This window comes from Blennius ocellaris (genome assembly GCF_963422515.1).
Source record: "Blennius ocellaris genome assembly, chromosome: 10".
Classification (NCBI taxonomy): Eukaryota; Metazoa; Chordata; class Actinopteri; order Blenniiformes; family Blenniidae; genus Blennius; species Blennius ocellaris.
This window is the reverse complement of record NC_137659.1, coordinates 22,277,038-22,302,035: the sequence shown is the minus strand read 5'-3', so window position 1 is coordinate 22,302,035 and position 24,998 is coordinate 22,277,038.

Genomic DNA, 24,998 nt, shown 5'->3' with positions numbered 1-24,998 from the left:
GGTCTGGTGTGAAAAATCACAATTGGAGTTTTCACAAGGCCACAAAACAGGTTGGATGTGAGTCACTGAGGAAAGATCAGAATTGGGTCACATTTCCCTGCAGTGTGAACGAAGCCTCAACCATGGTTTTCCTTCTCTTTTGGATTTTGTCCAAGTTCTTTCAACGGGCAATGGCGGTCATAAAGATATTAGATGGTGAAGGGTTAGAACGTGTTGACGATCTGACAAAGCAGAGAGAACCTGGAATCGTCTGTAGAACACATTTTACGTGTTGCAGCGTGTCAGCATAGAACTGCAACAGTAGAACACATTATAAATATTTCAGAGTTGGTCCATAAAAGAGGTCTGAGCAGTAACATGTTCTAAAGCTGTGGGACTTTTAATAATCAGGTTCTAGGCATTGGAGTTTAATTGTTGAAATCTCTGCACTTTAATAGATCATCTAAGATAAAGGGGTCAGTGACACTTCAGGTGTGTGAGCAGATGTGACTGTTTCTATATGTGGCTCCTGTGTGTATTTCTACATTAGAGATGCTCATCCACATTTGTTCACTTCCAATCCGATCCCGGTACCGGAATTTGGATATCTGTGATACCGATACTATTCCAGAGCTGTTTGCTTTATATTGTTATTATCATTACTGTTGATTTTCTATGAGGGAGTAATAAACTACTCTCTACAGCCAAGTATGAAATGTAGGAATGTATTCATGAATAGTGAATAGAGAGACTTGTTAAGACTCTTTTATTAACATACTTGTAAACAAATACAAGCAGATGCTTCATTAGTCTCTTTTAGAAAATGAATGTTTTGAGGCTGATTTACATGAAATGATAGTGAGCCTGAGTTTAGAGAAAACAAAAGGTAAATCAGGTTTATTTTCAAACAACACATCAATTCGTCTTTCAAAACATTTTAGAATCTTGCGATGGAAACCTGAACCATAACGGCTATACCAGTCCATTCCTGCACTTTTTGTACAGTGGAAATGAGGCTATAGTATCGTCTACAAAAACGTCCTGCCAGTCGGGATTTATAAGTTCTGCCTTTAATGCCATAATTGTAATCAGATTACTAGTCTGAGTCCTTTTAAAGCTAGAACTATATAAGTAATGTAACTTTTATTTTGTACTTTTTGTCCCTCCAGAGCTCCAAATACACCGTAACTGTAGGGAGGAGCAGCTCTTTAAACCGGAAACAAACTGCAGTCTAGAGCAAGAAGAACCACAACCTCCACAGATCAAAGAGGAACCAGTAGAACCACAACCTCCACAGATCAAAGAGGAACCAGAACCTCTACAGATCAAAGAGGAACCAGAACCCTACCATATCAAAGAGAAACCAGTAGAACCACAACCTCCACAGATCAAAGAGGAACCAGTAGAACCAGAACCTCTACAGATCAAAGAGGAACCAGTAGCACCACAACCTCCACAGATCAAAGAGGAACCAGACGAACCAGAACCTCTACAGATCAAAGAAGAACCAGAACCTCCACAGATGAAAGAGGAACCAGAAGAACCACAACCTCCACAGATTGAGGAGCACCAGGAAGTCGGTACCAGCCAGGAGGGAGAGCGGCTTCTACTGAAGTTTGAAGGTGGTTCCTTTAGGGTTCCTTCTATTGAGGAGCAAAGTTCCCTGAGCGAACCAGAAGAAGTACCAGACACTGAGCAGTTCCTCTCTCATGACTCTGAAGTCCACGATGTGAAAAAACATGTTGACTCAGAATCAAGTAGAAATGCAGAGATGAAAAGAAGCAGCATATTTCAGAGTGATTGTGTGGACAAGTTTCCTGTGTCAGAGAAGCAGGCTGAATGTGAAAAGCTTCTTTGTGAGGAAACATGTGGAAATATTGTCCAGAAAAAACCTCCATTATGTCACAATTTAACAACTCTCACTGGTGAGAAGAAAAGTGGTGAAGTCTTTGTTAAAAGTTACACCGAACAGGATAGTTTGTTGGTGCAGAAGAGAACTCACACAGGTGAGAAGCCGTATTCTTGTGAAACATGTGGGAAATGTTTCAGTCGAAAGGGTAATTTGATAAGACACATCAGAAATCACACAGATGAGAAGCCATATTCTTGTGGAACATGTGTGAAATGCTTCATTAAACCCAGTGACTTGAAGACTCACACAGGTGAGAAGCCGTATTCTTGTGAAACATGTGGGAAATGTTTCAGTCGAAAGAATACTTTAATAAGTCACAAGAGAACTCACACAGGTGAGAAGCCATATTCTTGTGAAACATGTGGGAAATGTTTCAGTCAACAGAGTACTTTAATAAGTCACAAGAGAACTCACACAGGTGAGAAGCCATATTCTTGTGGAACATGTAGGAAATGTTTCAGTGATCATAGTACTTTGATGACACACAAGTATATTCACACAGGTGAGAAGCCATATTCTTGTGGAACATGTGGGAGATGTTTCAGTCAAAAGAATCATTTAATAAGACACAAGAGAATTCACACAGGTGAGAAGCCATATTCTTGTGGAACATGTGGGAGAGGTTTCAGTGATCGTAGTTCATTGCAGCACCACATGAAAACTCACACAGAGATGAAATCATGAAAGACTATTGAAGGTGTGTGAATTAATTTCAGTGATGAAGCAGATTTCCACTGCATAAAGGTCGATTCATCCTCCATCAGAACAAGAAGAAAGTGTTGCCAAACAAAATGAGGTGGTCTTCTTCAGCCAGCTCCCTCTGGCCAAAGACATTTTGTTCAGCAGTACCAACCGTCCGGCCCAAGTCTCTCGGTGCCGCTCTGCCGTGTGCTGCTCATGTACCTTCCTGCTTGCTAATGACTATCAGTCATATTTTAATCATGTTTAGCATGTAGCCTCGCTACTGTGTGAGCCCTGGAAAACATTAGCGTGTAGCATTGTCAGAGTTACGTGATGCCCCTGAACGCATCACTCAGGACTGTCAGTTCCTGCAGTTAAAACCAGACCAACATCACGTCCTGGACACAAACTTTCTCTTTTATTACTGAAACAGTTCAGAGAAATGTGTTTGTGAAAACATTTGAAGAGACAAATAAGCTGCAGTTGAAAAGTTCAATGTTTTACAGAAGTGTCTGCTGTGAGGGGGCGTGGCCTGCCAGTTCAACACTTTCTTCTCAGAGTATGAACTCTCCTGCTGAACAAGCATTTTCTCCGGCAGCTGGCTGACGTCACGGCTGAACTTTTCTTCTTGTTCTTATGGAGAATGCAGAGGCCTTTAGCAGTCCCCACAGTGCTTCACACTGTTCATCACATTCACCCATTCATTCACACACCAATGGAGGCGGCTGCCATGCAAGGCACTCAGTCCATCCACTGGGAGCAGTTTGGGGTTCAGGGTCTTGCTCAAGGACACTTGGACAGGTGGAGATGGGAATGGAGCTACAACACATCTGGTTCAGGAAGTCCAGCTTGAGGCCAAAATCACAAGGTCTCATCCAGTTTGAAGTCAACATTGCTGATTTCAACTCTGTTGAGACGCTTCAGGAAATCATTGACTTTCTGCTTTGTCACAAAATGAGAAGATTTCAAGAAGTTTGGTTTCCATTTGTGTTGAACTGCACAGAGGCTGACAAAAGGTCCCCTGGTTGATGATGAATCTTAAAGAAGCACATTTCATTATTATTTCTAACAATGCTGCTTTTTGTGTTTTGAAAAATGTGAAGTTAAAATGTTGTATGAGCAGATGTGAACTTTGAAGAAATGGAAGTAAAATGTTGACATGAATCCAATGGGTTTTGTTATTCAGTGTTTTTATTGAACATGAATGAGTTGTAATTTCATTTTTCACTCTTTTTACACCACGTAGGGAAAACTAGTGTTTGTTTACATGCAACATGTGCTGAACTACATATCATGAAGGAAGACATTTCAGTGGAAACATGCAATGATTTCCTCGTCTCAAACTATTTCTTCAAACAAGTGACGGCCGTTTCCAGCTTTGTGGGGGCCCTCGGCGCGATGCTGTCTGGAGGTCCTCAGTTTGTCAAACTAGAAAGGGGAGATTCCTCATCCTTTAGATTTTCCTCCAACAACCTCACATATTAAAATGAAGGAGCTCATTTGGAGCCACTCAGACACGTTAAACTGTTTAAAGAAAAACCTAGAATATGAGGACAACAACAATCCTCCATACCTCAATAAATAAAACAAGACACGGTGATTAAATTCTTTTTACATTAAATCATAAAGTACAATCAACATCTAATCTAAAGTGCAACAATGAAAACCAATCAACACTAAAAGTGTCTCACACTTGATGTTTTTAGTCTCATTATTAATAAGACACATGTAAGGTCACAGTATATTGCCTTCAAAATGTCTGCTTCCTGGCTTGCTTTGACTTTAAAAGTCATCAATGATGTCCTTTTATGACGGCTGCTTGTCTTCTCATGGTTGATGCTGATTATTGCAGGACCAGTGAGGCCATCCTGTCCCTGGATGACCTCTGACCTCAGGTTGGTCTTGATGAGCTTCAGCTTTGAGAAGTTCCTCTCTGCTGAGGCCACAGGCAGAGTGCAGCTCGTTCTCAGGGCAATCCACAGATTGGTTCCACTTCCTCCGACAGGCTTCAAGATCTCACTTCATTTCATTGTCAACTGTGGAAAAACATCAACATTTAAAAACCGTCAGCATAGTTAAGGTAGAAGTAAAGTGAGGCAGGAAATTCCTGGCAGTGTGAAAATAATAAGTGTTGTTGGACAAGAAACTTGCATTTCTAGTTTTTTCCCAAAAATAAGTGGAAATATAACTTTGATATTTCTATTATTATTGTTTACAGCAAAGTCACCTTGATTCAGACATAGTTCTGTTCTTATAAAATAAATATTTTTGTCTCCAGCGAGATTCACGCCAACATTTTTCCCCCGTTACAGAAATGTGGAGATGTGTTGACATGTTTTATTGGAATCAACTTGTGGCCAGTCAAGCATGAGAGGCACGGACATCACCATCCGTGTACCTTCCGGCCATTCGATTTTCGTTTTGATGTCGGAGAACGAAAAACCGGAAACCATCTGATTTTCGTTTTTCGATTTGATATTGGGGAACGAAAAACGGGAGACGAGCCGGTTTCCCGATATGCGTTTCTGAAACAAAAATAGGGAAATAAAACGTAATTCTTTATTTCAAGTTTGAGTTGCCGTAAAACCGGAAGTCGAGTCTCTTCTTCGCTTGTTGGGAGAGTAAACAAAGGCACATTGCGTTGCTGCCCCCTTCAGTCTGCATGACTTTCACCCACCATCTTTGTGATACGCTCGTATAAACTGATTTGTTAAAACTTCTTAAAATGTCTTTGGACGATTGCGCCAACCTCATGGTAGAAATGCACGCCAGCAGCATGACTTCGGGTGAAATTTCTGCACACCTGTGCAGTCAGTTTGGCCCATCAGAGGTTTTTCTGAGAGAAATGTGTGAAGGTGGCTCTCTGAACGAGGATCTCCAACTTCGTGACGGACGACCAACTCCAAGCTGAAGTTGCTTCAGCTACTGCTGAGGTGAGTACAGTTGGACAAGATTCATTTACGATATAAATGATTAAACTCTCGGCTTTTCGTTGATCAAACTGCAGTCTCACAGCGCCCCCTGCTGTCAGAAGTAGCACACTGGCATATTGTCCTGAAGCACTTTTCAGGAGAGAAAAATACACATTTAAACAAAGGGCAGAGTTAATTTGTAGTTCCAATAAGATATTTACACATTCTAAAAAACAAACAACTAATGATACCATATTGTATATTGGTTAATGGTTCATAATATAATACACAAATGTAATATTGGTGTTCTCCTGGATAGTATTACTCGTAACAACCTGACACAGCTCTTTATGCAGTTGTGTGTCATTTTCGTCATCGTTCTACTTCATGTGTTATTTGAATTGATAGGTTGGGCCAACATATGGGAGGAAAATGACGACAGGGTTCCTCTCTTCTAAAGGCAGACATGCCAGTGAAAGGAGAGTGGGAGCCGCCTTACAAGTGGGTCACCCTCAACACCATGAAGCTCGTCAACATGGAAGCCTTTTTTCAAAATAATCACTATTGAAATGGTCAGATTTCTAAAGCTTTTATTATTTTTCTATCTTTAAGGGAGCCTTAATCCTGTCCCGTACAGGGCGGACTACTTTGGTCACAAACTCCACATTGACCAAAATGAGAAGTTGGTGATGTTTGGAGTTCCCATGTTGTAGCCATTGATGGATTCAGTGGGACATTGGTTGCCCATTCCACCATGGCAGTTAAAAACAACCTCAAAATATATGAGGAGGTGTACAGGTATGGTTTTACATATTGCAAGGAATTCCAAATAATTTTTGTTCCAACAGAGACAGGATTTTATCTTGAGGTTTTATGCCAACATGTTGTGAAAAGTCAGCATGACGTTAGAGCCTGTTTTGTTTTGTCCCTAAACACAAACATATAAGCACATTCACATCTCATATTGTGTTGTGTCGTTGTTAAAGGGAGGCAGTGATGAAGTACAGGTTGTGGGATCAGCTTGGAGCAGACTGTGGGACAGAGTTTGACCTGATATGTTCATGCAGGAGAAACTATCTGCTACAGATTGAACACAGAAAGTCCAGCCTTCCTGCAGACGCCATCAACATCGGTAGGTTGTCTTTGTTGCTCTTCTTTTTCCAAATGGCACATTGAGAAATTGACTGCATTGTTGTTTACATGCACTGTTATTCATGATACTCAATTATGTTTTGTTTTTTTTTGTCTTTACTTTCAGAATCACCGCATTGAGAGGATTTGGGTCGAGGTTTGTATATTTCTCTTACTGTGACCTATTAAAGTTGTTGAACTGAAATTAGATTTATATTAAATAAAAAATTTTTTTTAATGCTATTGTCATGTATGCTTGGCTTTGTAGGTAAACAACACAGTCGACTATAAAATAAAGGCCTGCCTGACACATCTGCAGGATCAAGAGGTCATCAGTCTGCAAGATGGGCAGGTCAGGTTCTGTGTTTCAGCCCTGGTATGTCAGGTTCTGTGTTTCAGCCCTGGCAGGTCAGGTTCTGTGTTTCAGCCCTTGCAGGTCAGGTTCTGTGTTTCAGCCCTGGCATGTCAGGTTCTGTGTTTCAGCCCTGGCATGTCAGGTTCTGTGTTTCAGCCCTGGCGTTCCAGGTCGCCAGCGTTGGCATCTGTCGGTTTGTCGACTCCTGGAATGCTCACAGAGTGCCAGGTAGTTTCATTTTTATGCTTCTTGGATTGGTTTATCCATCTTTATTCAAGATGGTTTAAGGGAAAACTAGCGATCAGCCACTGGGAATCAGGCATTATATAATAATAATAACAATAATACAGATAATAACAATGTGCAATAGTGTATAATACTCGTGTATAGTACTACTAATAATGGTAGCAATAATATAAATCAATAATATAAAAATAACAATAACAATATGGTAGCAATAAAATAACAAACAATATATATATATATATCAGTATATATGGAACATGAGAAACTTGAGAAATACCAAGGGCTCAGAGAGGAGCTGGAGAGGCTTGGAAGGTGAAGGTGACAGTAGTGCCCGTGGTAATCGGAGCACTCGGGGCAGTAACCCCCAAACTGGAGGAGTGGCTCCAGCAGATCCCTGGAACAACCTCGGACATCTCAGTCCAGAAAAGTGCAGTACTTGGAACAGCAAAGATACTGCGCAGGACCCTCAAGCTCCCAGGCCTCTGGTAGAGGACCAGGACCCTCAAGCTCCCAGGCCTCTGGTAGAGGACCAGGACCCTCAAGCTCCCAGGCCTCTGGTAGAGGACCAATACCCTCAAGCTCCCAGGCCTCTGGTAGAGGACCCGAGCTTGGAATAGAAAAACAGGTGACCGCCCGCGGAGGGCGAGAGGGGAATTATTTATTTTTTTTATTTCCAGTGATGTTTCTCCTACTTGACTGTAGTAAACGTTGAAAGTTTTCTACTGAGCTAACAGTTTTAATATTTGCACAAGCAGATCTGTGCTCCATCTGAGGTTGTCACATTCAAATGCATGTGTCTCGTAAGTGATTAGAGATTTAGCATTTTGACTTCAGAGTCACAATCCTGATGATTTTTACATTATGTATGTACGTCTTCAGATTCATGAAGCAAAGTGGATTTTCCACCTAAAATGGCAGTGGAATGTAACTCAGGTCTTGAAGCCTGTCCTCCAAATGTTTATTGTGATGAAAGTGTGAAGCTCTGGAGCAGTGATGTCATCAGAAGGTCAGGTTGGAATGTTTTCTTTTGACCTCCTACTGCTTCACCAAAACAGGGAGCTGATCATGTAAATGTGCAGATGAAGACGCTCTGCTGCTTCCTGGTCAGGAGGAGGTTCTGAGGAATGGGACGGTCCATGAAGTTGGGAAGATCCTCTGGATCAACGCCTGGAGCTCAGAAATATTGTACAATTGCTCCTGTAAAGACAAAGTTCTTTTGGTTTTCAAACAAAAATGATCAAAAGCACATTTTTTTTCTATTTCATAACTGCAGTGATGTTGCAGTAAGACAGAAAATTAAAATAAACCTGCCTTTATCTTAAACATTGTAATGTCCAGTGCCCCTTTAAAGCAGGTACATCATTATAAAAGTGTTGTTTTTCTGCATTATATTACACATTGTACATGTTAAAGTAATAAAACTAGGATAAATGATCCACTGCTACGATCGTACAAATTAAACATCAACAGGCCAAATATTTAAAATTCCCTTCAAAGTAAACCTTTACACGTCACACTTGTAATTGCAGACGCTTTAATACCAGTACAATTTCTAGAGTCCTGCTCAGTCATGATAAAGAGACGTTTAGAATCCACACTCCTTCAACAAACGTTCACTGCACACTAAATCATTGTGGAGGTGTGAAATATGGATGAACCCTGTTTTCCTTGACTTCATTCACACGTTAGTTTTCTTTTGGTAACTCCTGCAATCAGCCTTGTTTTGTTTTGTTGCCTGAACACTCGTTTGAAGATGCAACAGTCTTCCGTTGTGTGTTGTCAGGATCAGAACTAAGCCCCGCCCCCTCCCCCAGACGGCCAGCACAGGAAAACTGAAGATGTCTCGGGTCACGTGGCTCATTCACGACACAAAGCTGCCACTGTTTTTACTGTTCATGATGTCTAAGGAATTGACTTGTGGTTTGTTTTGGTAGCTGGAGAAAGCAGTGCAGCAGAGAGAGGCGATGAAGAGGTGTGGCCGTCCACCATGTCGTACACCGCCACCCAGCTTACTCCCACCAGCATCAAGCTCACTGTCAACCGGGTTGAAAGGAACGAGTCCAAAAAGAGGAAGAGGAGCACAGAAAAGGCCTGCGGGACTCCAAAGGGGAGAAGGTGAAGGTGAGCGCTGCTCAGTAAAGCTCAGCTCAGCACTTTTCAGGGTGTTTCATTGTCCTTTGAATCCTTTTTTGATGCAGAGATGGATCAAACAACGGGAGGATGAGAGTTGCTGGGCCAGTGTGGAGGACAGTACGGAGTCCACGTCCTCACAGCAGAGGACAAGTAGCACATCCTCCCCCAACCTGCTGTCCAGTGGGACCAACATCATCCTGCTGGATTCTCACAAGCAAGCAGAACTGAGCTACTGGATGCTCCTGTTGACTTTCCCTGTGTCTTTGTTGAATATTGTTGAATCTCACTGAATAAAAGGAAACGATGGCGCACTGCACAAACATGGTCACTGACTTCTAAACTTCACACAATCAATGGAAAACCAGGCAGGAATCATGTGTCCCCAGAGATACAACACACACACACACACACACACACACACACACACACTTTGTTGATGTGACACACTCTCTAGTGGAGAGTTGTGTCTTTGCTCCAAAGGTTTTAGTCAAATTGTACACTGTCCTTGTCCAAATAACAATCATACCATACCGTACCGTACCACACCGTACCATGCCATACCATACCACACCGTACCATACCATACCATACCATACCATACCATACCATACCGTTTAGCTTTCAGATTCACTACAATGAATGTCATCAGTTTCTTCTTCAGGATGAAACATTGTAGGTTTTTACACATTTACAGTGTTGAAATGTCTAAATGTTTGTACATTTACAATAAAACACAAGTTATTCAGTTGACAGTACGTTCATATAGTTTTATGTTCAATGTTCAGACACACATAGTCCACTGGACTGGAAGTTTCTGAACTTTGTGGAACAAAAAGAAAAGTTGGACAAACTTTTTCAGGTCCTGAGAAGAATAAAAACACTTCAGAGAAACAATCTTGATCAAGGTTTTCATAACTCATGAATCAGAGGGTTACACTTAAAAAGGCTTTCAAACATGTAGTAAACAGTCACGTGTGACAAACACTGTTGACAAGCTTGATTGTTGTGACCCAGTGACCTCAAGGAGCGCCCCCTATGGGTCATCCTGCAGAACATGACATGCCACATCGTGTTGAGGTTGATGAGCATATTTCCCTCCTTTCCAAAACTGCTATTCTGTATCTTTGTTGACTATTTTGTTGTCTTATAATGTCTGTTTCTTCATAATATTTCTTACAGCCATGTGTTATTCATCTTTTTAAAACATGTACAGAAAAACATGTCATTTTTTATTGGTTCTGTACATTAATTTAAATGATTGAACTTTCTTTGTAGCTTGTTGAAGAACCTTGATGTCTTCATGATTCAGTTCACTGTCACAATGTCTCAGAGTGAAACTCATCCTCACTGCATCTCAACAAACCACAGCAGTGCAGCAGAGAGTGAGGCCCTCTAGTGGATGTAGTGGAGTATTGCATTGTCTTTGCTCCAAAGGTTTGAGTCCACAGTTGTACTGTTTCCTGTCACTGTGGGCTGCAGAGCACAGTAGTACACAGCAGAGTCACACAGCTCAACATTCTGGATCTCCAGAGGAACTGATTTCTCTTTGAGCTCAGCACCAAATCTGTCTTCAGGGAACTTTGGAGAATTTTGTCCTGATGCACGGTCTCGTCTTAAAATGTAACCAGGAGAGCTGTTTTCTTCTTGTTTGTACCAAAACAAATATGGATATGAATCACTTGCTTCAAAACTACATTTTAGTGTGACTCTGTTTCCTTCAGTAGCAATAACGTCTCCTGGTGGCTGCATCACTTTGTCTTCTCCTTTACACTCTGGAGAAGAAGAGAACATAAAGAGAAAGAAATGAATCAATGATAATGATTGATTGAAGGAGAACAACAACACATTTTGAAATGTTTCTATGAGACAGAGTATTGTCGTCATTCTCACTCCTTAATATCACAATGAAACATTGAATGTGTTTCTACAAGGAAACAAACAGCAGCAGAAATGAAGGACAGTGATTTTCTGGATCCTGAACATTCAAAGTTCTTCATGTAGAGCTCAGTAATGTGTTCAAGTGTTTGAAGAGGAAACATGTAGAGTTTTGTATCTTACCAAAGAAAAGAGCAGCAAGAAGAATCCACAGCCAATGTTCCATGTGTCCAACAAGGTTTCAATCAACAGGAGAAAGTAGCTGATGTTCAACACTCAGTGTGACAATAGTTGTCTTCACAGCAGCACTTCTTATTGACACAATGGTTGAACACAGTGCAGAAGTAGTGCAGCACCTACTTCATCATGTGACCCTCTAGTGGAGCTCCAAAGTTGACTTGAACACTGTGAAAAAAGTCTTCCAGCAGCTTGTCAGAGACTCACTAACAGACTTTTAGCAGCTTTTTCACTCATTCAGAGGAGGAGACAGTTCAACAAGATATGACTTTACCTTACCCTAAATGTTTATCAATACAGAATTAAAATGAATTCAATTCTCATAAATCCACAATTTATTTTAAAATTCAATATTAAAACAAATCAAATGTTAAAATGACGACATTTCCTTGATGTATTGCATCCTTTCTAATCCTTCATAAATCATTTTGCTAAAAGTGATGTCATCTGAATGGGAGCAGAAGTTGTTTTAAAACATCCACATACTTTCCAACATGGATGATTCTTCTCCAGATGTGTAAACTGTCCACACCATAGACACTAATGCAGCCACAAACCACGTGAGATTCACACTTTGAAACTGTGTTCTGATAACAAGCTGGACGGTCGCTCTCATATTTAATCTGCAGGAAACAACGTCTGTGATTTCTAAATGAATTTCACATGTAGATCCTTCTGATCACAGAACAGTTTTCATTTAGCCTCAGAACATTAAATGTGACTTGGTTCAGAGAGGATAGTAATGTTTTAGGGTTGTGCTCACGTTGTTGTTTCTTTTCATGATACACTTTAACTCTCTTTACTCAATTACTTGTGACAAATCCAGCTTCACTAAAATGTTCTTTCTATACTCCGTCCAGTTAATAACTGTAACTATTGAAACTGAAAACATGGACTTCAGCTTGTCATTCTATTTTCTATCAGCAACATTTACTTTTCCAACCTTTGGTTCTTCTTTCCCTGTTTTGTTTTTCATGTTTTCTTTTGTTTTTTATCAATCAAACTCAAAAGAATCTTTTATTTTCATGGAATTGTGACATAATTCATTGCAACTATATCATCCTCCCTTTAAAACGTATTATATTGTTAAACAAATTAAATAAAAGTTTTGCAGATTCACAAACAACTTCATCTTGTTTATGTTGACAATTTACACTTTGTCCAAACCTTTTTGGAACCATGTTTGTATCCTGCTGTTGATATTGTCAGACCTCCAACATGTTCTAAATCATCTTCTAAACTCTTCACTAAATATATTTTGAATCAGTGTAAGTTGTTTATTGTCATATTTACATTTGTGGTTCTTGTAATTCCACCTGTCAGAGTCTAATCTGGAACTCCTCCAACCACAGCCGTGTAACAGACTGTGAGTCCCTGTTGTGGAAAAAACCCAGGAAGAACATGGAAAGTAAAGAATGAAAGGTTGATTTCTGGAACCTTCCTGCTGTGAGCTGACAGTTGTAACCAGTGAACCAGCGTCCCACACCTTGTAACTTCTCTTAGCTTGTATTAGTGAGCTCAGTGTTTGATGAGCAGCTGGAACCACAGTGACTCTGATCAAACAGGAAGTAGCAGAATCCATCTGATATGAAGCTGTGTGCTGAATCCCACTTCCCTCCTCTTTGAAGAGGAGTCCCATATCTGTGTTCAGCTTTTTGTACAGCCTCTTCTACACTTTGGATCACTGTGTCTCAGAGCACAGTAGTAGAGAGCTGAGTCTGCCAGGGTGAGCTTTGTAATGCTCAGTGTCGTTGATGTGTCTGATGTTTGGGATCCATAGCGACTGTCAGGAATATGTTTGGAATCACTCCATGATTTTGCTCCTTTCCAGAGTATAAACTGAGGAGCCTGAAGGTCTGAAAGATGTTTGTACCAGTAAAGATGTAAACCATCTCTATCAGTCTGATAGTGACATGTGAGTGTGACAGATTGTCCTTCTCTTCCACTGACTTCTTGTTGTACAGGAGAGATTGTGTCTGCAGCTGTTAGTCCTGGAAAAAGTGGAGAAAATGAAGCCATTAGATGAACATTGTCCATGAGGCTGAGAGGAGAAGACAGTGGAAAATGTCCCCTGGACACTGTTACTCTGTGGACACAAACAGCTTCACTGCAGCTGAGATTAGAAGTCGTTTGTACACAACTTCATGTCAAAGAGCAAATCCAGTGAGATGAAACAATGATTGTTGGTCAGTAAGACATTTTATGAACACAGCAGGTTCAATGAGACGTTCTTAAACTCACCTCTAATGTGAGAGAGAAGCACAAAGAGGGAAAGCAACAGGACTGTTTGTGCTCTGCATCCTGTAAAACAGCAACAAACAGTGTGAGTGTGCTGGTAAAGAATCATGTCAATGTTGGATTGAGATGAAAGAAACACAGTTGTGTTCATACCAAGGCACATAGCAGCCAGCAGCACTGAGATGAACAGAGGCCTCATATCTGCAGTGATGAGGAACTGTGAGCTCCAGCAAGTAGAAAGAAGGCTGTGATCTCTCTGTTTAGTCTTCATCAACACTGAGTTGGTGGATTAGAAGGAGGAGCCTGATCACAGTGACAGGACTCATTCACAGCTCTGTGTTCTTCCTCCTGATCGTCACAAGCAAATCCAACATGTATGAAAACAAAGTCCAGCAGTGATGGAGTGGGGCTCCCTCTAGTGGAGAGTTGTGTCTTTGCTCCAAAGGTTTTAGTACACAGTTGTACTGTTTCCTGTCACTGTGGCCTCACAGCACAGTAGTACACAGCAGAGTCAGTCACTGCAGCAGAGGAGATGATCACATGGATTTGTTTTTGTGTCACGTTGATCTTCAGTCCTGGAACTGGATTATTGATCACTGATCCTGATCCTAAGTGAGAGATGAGAAACTGTGGAGGTTTTCCTGGATATTGTCGATACCAGAAGAATTGATCTGAAGATGAAAGTTCTTGGTTCTCATAGGACAGAGAAACAGAGCTGCCTGCCAAACTGTGCTCTTCATTGTTGATTGGTTTGAGGTCTTCACAGCTCATGTCTGCAGGGAAATAAAGACATTTTATTTTGTCTTCTTGTGAATCAATATTGAAGCATCAGTGACTAAATGATGAGATGTGAATGCAGCTGTCAGTGACTAGAAGAGGAAGAGATGAATTGTAGACTTACCAGTGAATGTATGGAGGAGCAGCAGTGACACTAAAAGCATCATGTTCAACTAAAACTGCTCAGTGATCCTCAAAGTCAACTTTGTAAAGTCTGTGTGGTTTCTCATGGTGACAGCCAGGTTTCTCTGTTTGGACAGGAAGTCCCGCCTCCTCCTCATGTCACACTGACGTATGTGAGAGCAGCAGGTTGGATCTTCATCTCACTCCACTTGTTTCTTACAACATTGTGACTCAATGAAGTCTTTTTCTGAGTAGATTTGTTCTGACAGGCATGAAGGGTAATAAGACCAGAAAATACTGACAATGTCACGCAGCCATCATTTCTATAATCACAGAAGGAAGTTAGTGTCTGGTCTCAGAATCACTGATTGTTTTTTCTTGAACATGTGAATGTGTAAGTTTCTCTCTTCTTCACTTCAGTAGCAGCTCAGCTTCTCCCTCAGTCTCTGATTGATCAGTAGTTTTGATGCTCTCAGCTCACTTCTGTTTGAAATTATGAAAAAGTCAAACCATTCTTTATTGATTCATTGAGATCATATTAATTATTTCAGAACCTCATTTAGACTCAGTCAGAACAACCTTATGGCTTATTTATTGACTAATTTGTTGAATATTTTACCACAAAAATGCATCAAGTCACTTGAGATGACCAGACCCTTTAAAACTCCTTTTTTATCAGGAAGAAACCTGCAGAACCAGGCTCAGGGCTGGCAGATATTTCCTGTTGGGGTTCAGGGATAGAGAGAGAGAGAAATGAACAGAGAGAGAGAGCAACATATTTTCATATGACAGCTCATCCACTCACTGCAGATCAGTGGCAGAGCCAGATCGTGGCTAACAGGTAGAGCTGGAACAATCAGGACGAGCCTGATTGGTTTAAAGCTGACATGCAATGTATGTGTAAAACTTTTATGATATAACAAATTCTGTAAGGTCACTGTAAATTAGCCAATGGTACAAAGAATATCTATACCAATGAGTAAAGACTTATATTCCACAGTTGGACCTCTGTTAAAGTTTAATGTTCAGACCCGAAGGTGAAAAAAAGGGAGAGAACAGGAGAGATTGTGTTTATGTCGCCTACTTGATGAAGCTTTATTGTTCTACTATGATTCAAAGAGAAACATGTTTTTCTCTGTTTGCTAACAACACAAAACTTCACACTTCTGTTCATGGGAGACAGAGAGCCGCTCCGCTCCAGACACAAGTTCAGGACCTTGGACAGTTCAATCCTCTTCATACAGAACAGCCAGAATACATCAACTAAAACCACTTCTTACCACTAGTTTATTGACAAGGTGGAGGCTTCTTGGCTTGAAGTTAAACTCATTGAGTTTCTCATCAGAGTCTGAAATGTCAATCATTTACTGTTTGAATGCCAGCAGTGTGAAGTTATTGAGGCGTCCAGTGAACATGGATGTTCTCAGATGTGTCTGGATTCTGTTGGTTGAGGACAAAAGTCTCTTGACGCTGCAGGTGGTCAAAGGGAGCGTTTTGATGGCCCTCAATAGACTGTTCATATTGAGAAAAATGTCCAAAGGACAGTTGTCCAGTCTTTCCATCAGCGTGGGGAAGTTGTCCTGATCCATTTTCCTTCTGATGTGCTGAGTGAACACGGTATGTTCTGCATCAGGTATTTCAATCTCATTCAAGTCACATGAAGCCTTTAAAATGTCTTTGCTGACAAAAGTGGCAGATCCAGGTGCAAAAGAGGTCAAACCTCTGATGACTCCATATATGTCCCTGTTTAATTTGGTATTTTAACTCCAACAGCTGTCTGTTAGCTATATTCACCTGCTGCAGTACTATAAAAACCAGAGTCCTGATTGCTCGTGAACTTAAGTGTCGTGAGACATCAGTCAATCAAGTGAAAAAAGTTTGGATTTAATTTTTTTCTCGGCGATAATAAGTTTTGAATTTTCACCAAAAATAAACCAGAGAAACCTTTTGAAGGAAATTTAAAATATTTTTCTCAAGTCATGAATTTCATGGTGGGGTGTCAGTCAATCTGTGGTGCCTGCAACATCACACTGTTTCCTTCAGTAGCAATAACGTCTCCTGATGACTGTGTCACTTTGTCTTCTCCTTTACACCCTGGAGAAGAAGAGAACATAAAGAGAAAGAAATGAATTAATGAATAGATGATTGATTGAAGTGAAACAATCAGGTGCTTCAAACTTTTCTATTACACAGAGTTTATACTTTGTTCTCACTCCTCAATGTCACAGAGAAATCAAATATGTTTCTACAAGGAAACAAACAGCAGCAGAAATGAAGGACAGTGATTTTCTGGATCCTGAACATTCAAAGTTCTTCATGTAGAGCTCAGTAATGTGTTCAAGTGTTTGAAGAGGAAACATGTAGAGTTTTGTATCTTACCAAAGAAAAGAGCAGCAAGAAGAATCCACAGCCAATGTTCCATGTGTCCAACAAGGTTTCAATCAACAGGAGAAAGTAGCTGATGTTCAAGGATTCAAGGATTCAAGGATTCTTTATTGTCATATCAAAAAGAAATGATACGAAATTTGGCCTCAGGTCCCGGTAAGCCAGTAATAAAATATATAGAGCGTAAAAATATATACAAATATACAAGAGCAGAAATGTAAAGTGTAAAGTGTTGTAGTGCAAAATTGTGAGGGTCTATGGAACATGGCTCGAGTTCACTAGTCTCACAGCTTCGGGGAAGAAACTGTTCCTGAGCCTGGTGGTTTTGCTCCGAATGCTCCTCAGCCGCTTTCCTGAGGGGAGGGGCTGAAACAGTCCATGTGCTGGGTGGGTGGAGTCCTTCATGATGCGGAGAGCCCTCCCCCTGCATCGTGCTGTGTAGAGGTCCGAGGTGGTGGGGAGGCCACTACCGACAGTCCTCTGAGCGGCCTTTACCACCCTCTGCAGAGCCTTCCTCTCAGCGGCGGTGCATCCGCCATGCCACACAGTGATGCAGCTGCAGAGGACGCTCTCCACCGCACAGTGGTAGAAGCTCCTCAGGACGGAGCCTCCCAGACCTGCTTTCCGCAGCTTCCTGAGGAAGTAGAGGCGTTGGTGGGCCTTCTTGACCAGACGGGAAGTGTTGGCGCTCCAGGTGAGGTCCTTGGACAAGTGTACCCCCAGGTACTTGTAGCTGGAAACCACTTCCACAGCTGCTCCTCCGATGTGCAGGGGAGCGGGGGGGCGCCTGACCCTCCTGAAGTCCACCACCATCTCCTTGGTCTTTTCCCCGTTGATGCAGAGGTTGTTTTCACTGCACCACTGCATCAGGTGTTCCACCTCCTCTCTGTATTTGGACTCATCGTTATTTGTGATGCGTCCCACTACTGCTGTGTCGTCCGCAAACTTCACTATATGACAGCTGGGGTGTATTGCCGTGCAGTCATATGTCAGCAGAGTGAACAGGAGGGGGCTCAGCACACAGCCCTGAGGTGAGCCGGTGCTGAGGATGATGGGGGAGTAGACGGTGTCGTTGATCCTGACAGTTTGTGGTCTGTTGGTCAGGAAGTCCAGGATCCAGTTCCCCAGTGTGGGGCTCAGTCCCAGGGGGTGGAGCTTCTGCACCAGGGTCTGCGGGATGATGGTGTTGAAGGCTGAGGAGAAGTCCAGGAAGAGCAGACGGACGTAGGAGTTTTTGCTCTCCATGGGTCATCCTGCAGAACATGACATGCCACATCGTGTTGAGGTTGATGAGCATATTTCCCTCCTTTCCAAAACTGCTATTCTGTATCTTTGTTGACTATTTTCTTGTCTTTTAATGTCTGTTTCTTCATAATATTTCTTACAGCCCTCTGTTCTTTGTCTTTTTAAAACATGTACAGAAAAACTTGCCATTTTTTATTGGTTCTGTACATTAATTTAAATGATTGAACTTTCTTTGTAGCTTGTTGAAGAACCTTGATGTCTTCATGATTCAGTTCACTGTCACAATGTCTCAGAGTGAAACTCATCCTCACTGCATCTCAACAAACCACAGCAGTGCAGCAGAGAGTGAGGCCCTCTAGTGGATGTAGTGGAGTATTGCATTGTCTTTGCTCCAAAGGTTTGAGTACACAGTTGTACTGTTTCCTGTCACTGTGGGCTGCAGAGCACAGTAGTACACAGCAGAATCACACACTGCAGCAGAGGAGATCTCCAGATCTACACGTCTCTGTACTTTGTTGATGTGAGCTGAGAAATCAGACAGAGTTGGATGAATTAATCCTTCCTCTGTGATGTAGAGCAGGAACTCTGGTCTGGATCTCTGGTATTGTCGGTACCACTGGATATTGTTGATTCCTCCTTCATATTTACAGCTCAGCTTGATGTTTCTTCCTTCTGCAACAACTTCTTCATTTTTCAGCTGTATGATGTTCATGGAGCCCATGTCTGTAAAATGATTCATTCTTGTCAGTTAATCTGAGAGATTAAAACATTAACAGAGTCGACAAATGTATATTAAAACAAGGACATTGTTCACTTGATGTGACCAAGCTGCAGCTCTCAGATGACAACATATGTGGTCGGTCCAGGAAGTGAAGGACACTCACCTATAAAATGAAGACAAACACCAAGAAGCAGGTGGAGCCGCATGACTCTGCAGTGGCAGGAAAACAGTGAGCAGGTTCTCTGCTGCACCGTGTTTCTCCTCAAAATCTACCTGCTTCTGTTTGTAGCTCTGAGAACACAAAGCATCTCATTGGAGGAGCTGAACGATGGAGGGTGGAGCCATAGAAAAGCCTTTTGAAAGATCCTTTGTGGAGCAAAGTTCAGTTCAGTAATTCAGTCAGTGACTCACAATGACTTATTGGCTAAATTCAGTTTCTTCATCAAACCAAGTCAAGTCTCATTGGATAGAATCGCCTCCCTGCCCATTGGGACGAAGGAGCCGGAGCCTCACAAGGAAAGGTCAAGGCAGCGGCGGCCTGGCTCTCCGGGTGTGGCTGGAGGGAAGGAGCACGAGGGAGAGGACCTCCTCTGAGCACCATGGCAGAACCCCGAGAGACCAAATGTTTGGGAGAACAGGAGGAGTTCCCCTTGATAGGGACTCACTGCTCTCCTGCACAACACAATAGACTTTTTAAAACTGAATGCCTCCCTTTTATTGACTTTACAATGAGAGACACTTTCTGTTTCCTCATGTTTCATCATTTTACTCAACAGGTCTTGTTTTAATCGTGTAAATCTATTTAAACTATTGTATTTATGATATTTTAAACAGAAACTTGTACCTTGTTTATCAGTGTAAAACACGTTTGTGTGTGTTATCAAAATTCATATTTCTTCCCATGGCTTTCTGTTAAAAACTGAAAACGATGTCACATTCATGTTGGGACACTAGTGGGTGCTGTTGTTTAATTTTGTATTGAAACCACACACACACACGGGCAAGACAACAATATACTATCAACATTAACAATGACCAGTAAACAGACATTTGTACGGACAGACGACCGTGTGGATTTTCTATTACGATGACTTTCAACTATATAACTATCAAGTCCCAGGACATTATGGACGGGACGGATTTAGGACAACTCGTCCACGGACGAGATTTCAGAATATTTGGGAGAAAATAAATCCTGTACAATGTACTTTTACATGTTATTTCTAGTTTTATGTTTTATATATGTTTCATATATCTAGTATATGTCCATATATGTTTAATATGGCATCATGTGGCTTTTTATTCTCACTTCTTTGTGCACATGACGCCCCCCAGCTAAACTCCAGCACTGCAGTGTGCTGCACGTTCCAGCTCACTACTGACTGTATCAGTCATATTTCAATCATGTTTGTCAAGTCACGTCGCTACTGCTTGAGCCCCGCAGCTCTTTAATATGTCGAGAGGCTCACTTACGTGATGCACCTGAACGCATCGCTCAAAGCGGTCAGCAACGAAGCAGTGTTATCCCGTTCCAACATCGAGGCACTACAAAGACTTTACACCGTTATAAAGATATATTAGTCCTGAGCTACATGTCAAAAGTTCTCCATTTGTAATCCCACAGTTTATTTTAAAACCAGTGTTTAAACTCGGTACTATCTTTACTGGCGTAATGATATTGTTGTCATGCGTGATGCGTCTGAGTCACATGTAAGCTGCTGATCCAATAGGAGAGCAAAACATCCAAGATGGCGGCGCCTGCAATAGATCTTACAGCAGTTCAGAGGAGGAAAACATGACAAAAACCTTTAATAAGACATCAAAACTATGATATATGACACTGATATCAATAATGTTGAAAAATCATGTAACGTCACTACTGTATGAGGCCTTCAACTTCCAAAACGTTAATGAGCACCTGAACGCATCACTCAAAGCCTTTTAACTTTACAGTTTATTATTGCGTTAAATATGATGATACATCTTTTGCTTTTGAGTCAAATACACATAATAATCCTTCAAAATGTGTCAAATATACTTTTAAATCCAATCTTTAAATCAATAATGCTGAAAAAAATTGGCGTGGACGAGTTGTCTGGGTTTGCAGTTTTGTGTACGAGTTGTCCGAACACCGACAGGAAGTCACACAACTCTGGAGGCCGCCTGTTATGACTGCTGTCATTTGTAGGGAAAAATTGCATTTTTATGTGTGCCCTGCTTTGTTTTGTTTTGTTTGTTCTCTGTATGTAGATTAGGGTGTAGCCGCTGCTCGATTGGTGGAGAGGTTCCACACCCTGGCCGGGATTGGCTGCAGCTGAACACAACAGGCAGCAGGCGGCAGGCGGCAGGAATTAGGAATTAGGAATTCTCCACGTCCTCCAGCAACACAAATTGTATTCGTTAAAGTGTATTTTTGGATATGTGTAGATTTATTTGGTAAGGCTGGACTGCCAGTTTTGTTAAGTCATTTTCTCCTGTTTTGATTAGTAAGCTTTGTTGTCATTTTGTTTTCTTCAGTAAGCTTTCTTATTTTTAAGGTAGAACTTGTTTGTTTGTTATTTTGGCCTTAGTCCATCCTGAAGCTTTCTAAATTACCTTTGTTAAATTTGAGTTATCTTTGTAAATAGATCTTTCCCTGATTTGGAGCCAAACGTGGTTTGTGGCTACTTGGGAGATGAGGAAGACGAGGCTCCTTCATATTATGTCCTAGGACCCTAGATTGGGGTGTAACACCGCCATTGTTGTCTTCAGAAGTCCATTCACACACCAGAGTGTACATACAAGAACTATTTACTCCGGCCGCGGTGCTTTTCTGCCGCCTGCATGACGATGGAGACCCAGCGTTTTCAGAAAGTTGTGTTTTCCCACGTTAACATGATGTAGGAGTTGGAGCATTGTCATAAAGTTACACCTTGGAAGCGTTTTGAAAAAGGAGTGTTTTCAGTGGCTCCGACTACTGTTGTTGTGTAAACAGACACAAAACACAACAAAAGATTGTTGTTTTCACCTGAAAACAATGTGGTGTGAGCGGGGCCAATGAACGTCATTTCACTGTAACATCCAAGTACTCTCAATTTACTATCCTGTAATATTGGAGCTCATCTGTATGTAAAATACACTCAAGACTTTTATAAATCATCCATGTGGATTGGTCATTGCTTTCTATATTTTTTACAGTAACCTTACCACAGCAAAACCCACATCTTGTTAATAATAATAATAATAATACATTTTATTTCAAGGCACATTTCTGGGCACTCAAGGTCACCTCACAATTGGTTCAAACATTTGCATTCAAACAATATAAACAGCAGTAAAAAACAACAATAAAAGCAACAGTAAAACAACACACAGGGCAGTTGGTATCAGAGAGAATATGCAATCTTGATCAGATGAGTTTTGAGTTGTTTTTTGAAGTGGGGAAATGGTCTTTGAACTGCCAGATGAGATCCGGAGCTTTTTGAAGGAATCTTGTCCACAAGTTTTACTGTAACAACTTCCTCATGAAACTTGCAGACCTCAGTGACATGATTGTGAAAGTCAATGAAGTGAATTTGCAGATGCAGGGCACAAACACACACCTCCCACATCTGGCTGATGAAGTCCCATCATTCATCAGAGAACTTGAGATGTGGCAGCAGCAAGTGAAAGATGGAAATGTGGATTGATTTAAGAACCTGAAGTCATTGGTTGAAGACCACAAGCTGCAGAACTCAGTGATCTCATGCATGAAAGCACACGACTCCGCCCTTCACAACCATTTCCAGAGAGATTTCCTGGTGCAGGATTCCAAAGAATATGACTGGATCCGTGAGCCCTTCAGTGCAACACCACCTGCCGACTTCAGCACATCAGAGGAGGAACAGTTCATTGACGTCACCGCTGGTTCAACAGTGAGGCTGCAGTTTAAGTCAAAGACACGCTGTACTTTAACTCTCTTGAATTGATGAAGGAGAAAAACAGTAGAAGGCTATATACCTTTTTTCAAAGAATGTCAATTCAATGAAAGCCCCTAGTGTATGTTCTTTTTTATAATTTATTTTTTTCTGTTTTTCAGGTTTATGGTTGTTAAGTTGATGTGTGTATGTCTTCTATGTTTGGATTGTATTATCAAAGTTATCGCTGCCTGGACGTTTTGTTAATAAAGTTTAAAGGTTAAAAGTGTTTTAATGTTGTTTTTTTATTTCAGGGGGAAAATGGGCAAATTGTGCTTTATTGAATAGAAAAAATTAATGAGTTTGATTTTTTAAAGTGAAAATTCATGCTGATTCTCATAAACAATATTTCAAACATTTACATTTGTCTTGTCAGTAAAACATAGTGAAAATATATAAACATGTTTTTGTCAATAACTCAGTCAACAAATGTTTTTCATATTAAATTAGCCTGTTATTTGATAGAAAAAAAGCTAAAATGTTTAAATTTCAGATGAAAATGCAGAAAAAGGATCTCAATACATTAATCAGATTTAATGCTGACATAATGCATTTATCACAGTTCAGTCTTCTGCTGGTTGCATATTGTCCATGTTGATGTCATGATAATGATCAATTTGAAATATATTGTGATTTAAATGCCTCAAGAGTTTTTAAGAGGTATTTTTAATAGAGGAGCCTCGTCACAAGCTCTTTTCTTCCAACAACAGAAGTGATTGTGATCCACAGTTTGTATCTTTGCTGCTGTGTTGAAGTGTTGTTTGTTTTAAATGAGAGGATTTCATGTCTTCACTTGTTTTCTGTTTATTTAACCTGGAATTTTGATTCTCTTCTCATTCTGACTCTTTTTATACGTTCGTTGTTTTGCTCTTTTGATTCGTTTTGATAAACAAAACTGGTCATTGGAATTGAAGCTGGTGTCAACTGGTCCTACTCACTGGTCCTACTCACTGGTCCTAGTCACTGGTTCTCATAACTGGTTCTAGCCACTGGTCCTAGTCACTGGTCCTAGTCACAATTAATCATCTTTATCCAAATCAAGAAGCATCATCGAAGCAGTTCTTTTTCGAGTTCTTTTCTTATCAGCTGATTCACTTGGCAACGTTACAATGTGAAGGTTTGTTGAGCTGCAATGTGAGGAAAGTAATAGTCATGTAATACCCTTCCTGTCCACCAGAGGGCGCTGCAGGCGCGCCGACATCTGTGGTCGTAGGAACGTTTGTTTGTTTCCGCTGACACACGGACATGTTATTGTGGGACACCGTGTGGCTGAATTAAACTTTCGTCATACGAACAATATTTAGTCATGTTTTTATTCTGCTTTCGTACTTTTAATTCTCTTTCACCCAGTTCGAGTCTTTTCACTCGAATTATCTGAGAAGTCAGAAGACTTTTAACCAGGAGGATTTTTGTTCCTGTTTCGTCAAGAAATAACTATAAATTGACATCCAAACAGATGTTTTTTCTTTTTGTCAGTGAATATGTGGAAAAAGTCCATTTGAGACTCTAATGATGATATTTTACATTTAAAAATGTCACTTCAGTGATGTAGCTTTGGTTTAATAGTGAATAAACATTCAGAGAATCGTAAATCATGGTTTTACGAATTATGTTCTTGTTGTTGTTTTTTTTATACAAAAATAAAGTAATCATCATTATTACTTGTTTTTAAAAGAAATGTTTCTGGTTTTACAGCACTCACCTTGTTTTATGGATTATTTTCAAAATGTAAGCCATTTTCCATTTTCCATTTCTTCTTGCACGTTATAATTTTAACATACAAACAAATGTGAATATTATATGATTGTATGTGTTATGTTTGGGTCTCAATAAATGTTTGGAACAAAAACAGTCAAACTTTAAAGAATGATCTGGACGCTCCAGCCGAAGAGACTTCACCTCAAAACACTCAAAATCTTTTCACACTTCAAAGAATGAGCGAGTGAAAAAACACGACTGCTTGTGAGATTTTGTGGTTCCACTATCTGCTCTTTCTTTATTATCCACTAACACATTTACAGACCAAATTCAAATAAGTAACAGTAGAATTATATTCATCCTCTGAGATGCAACTAAACGGTGAGACTGAGTGTGAAACCTCAAAACTTAGTAT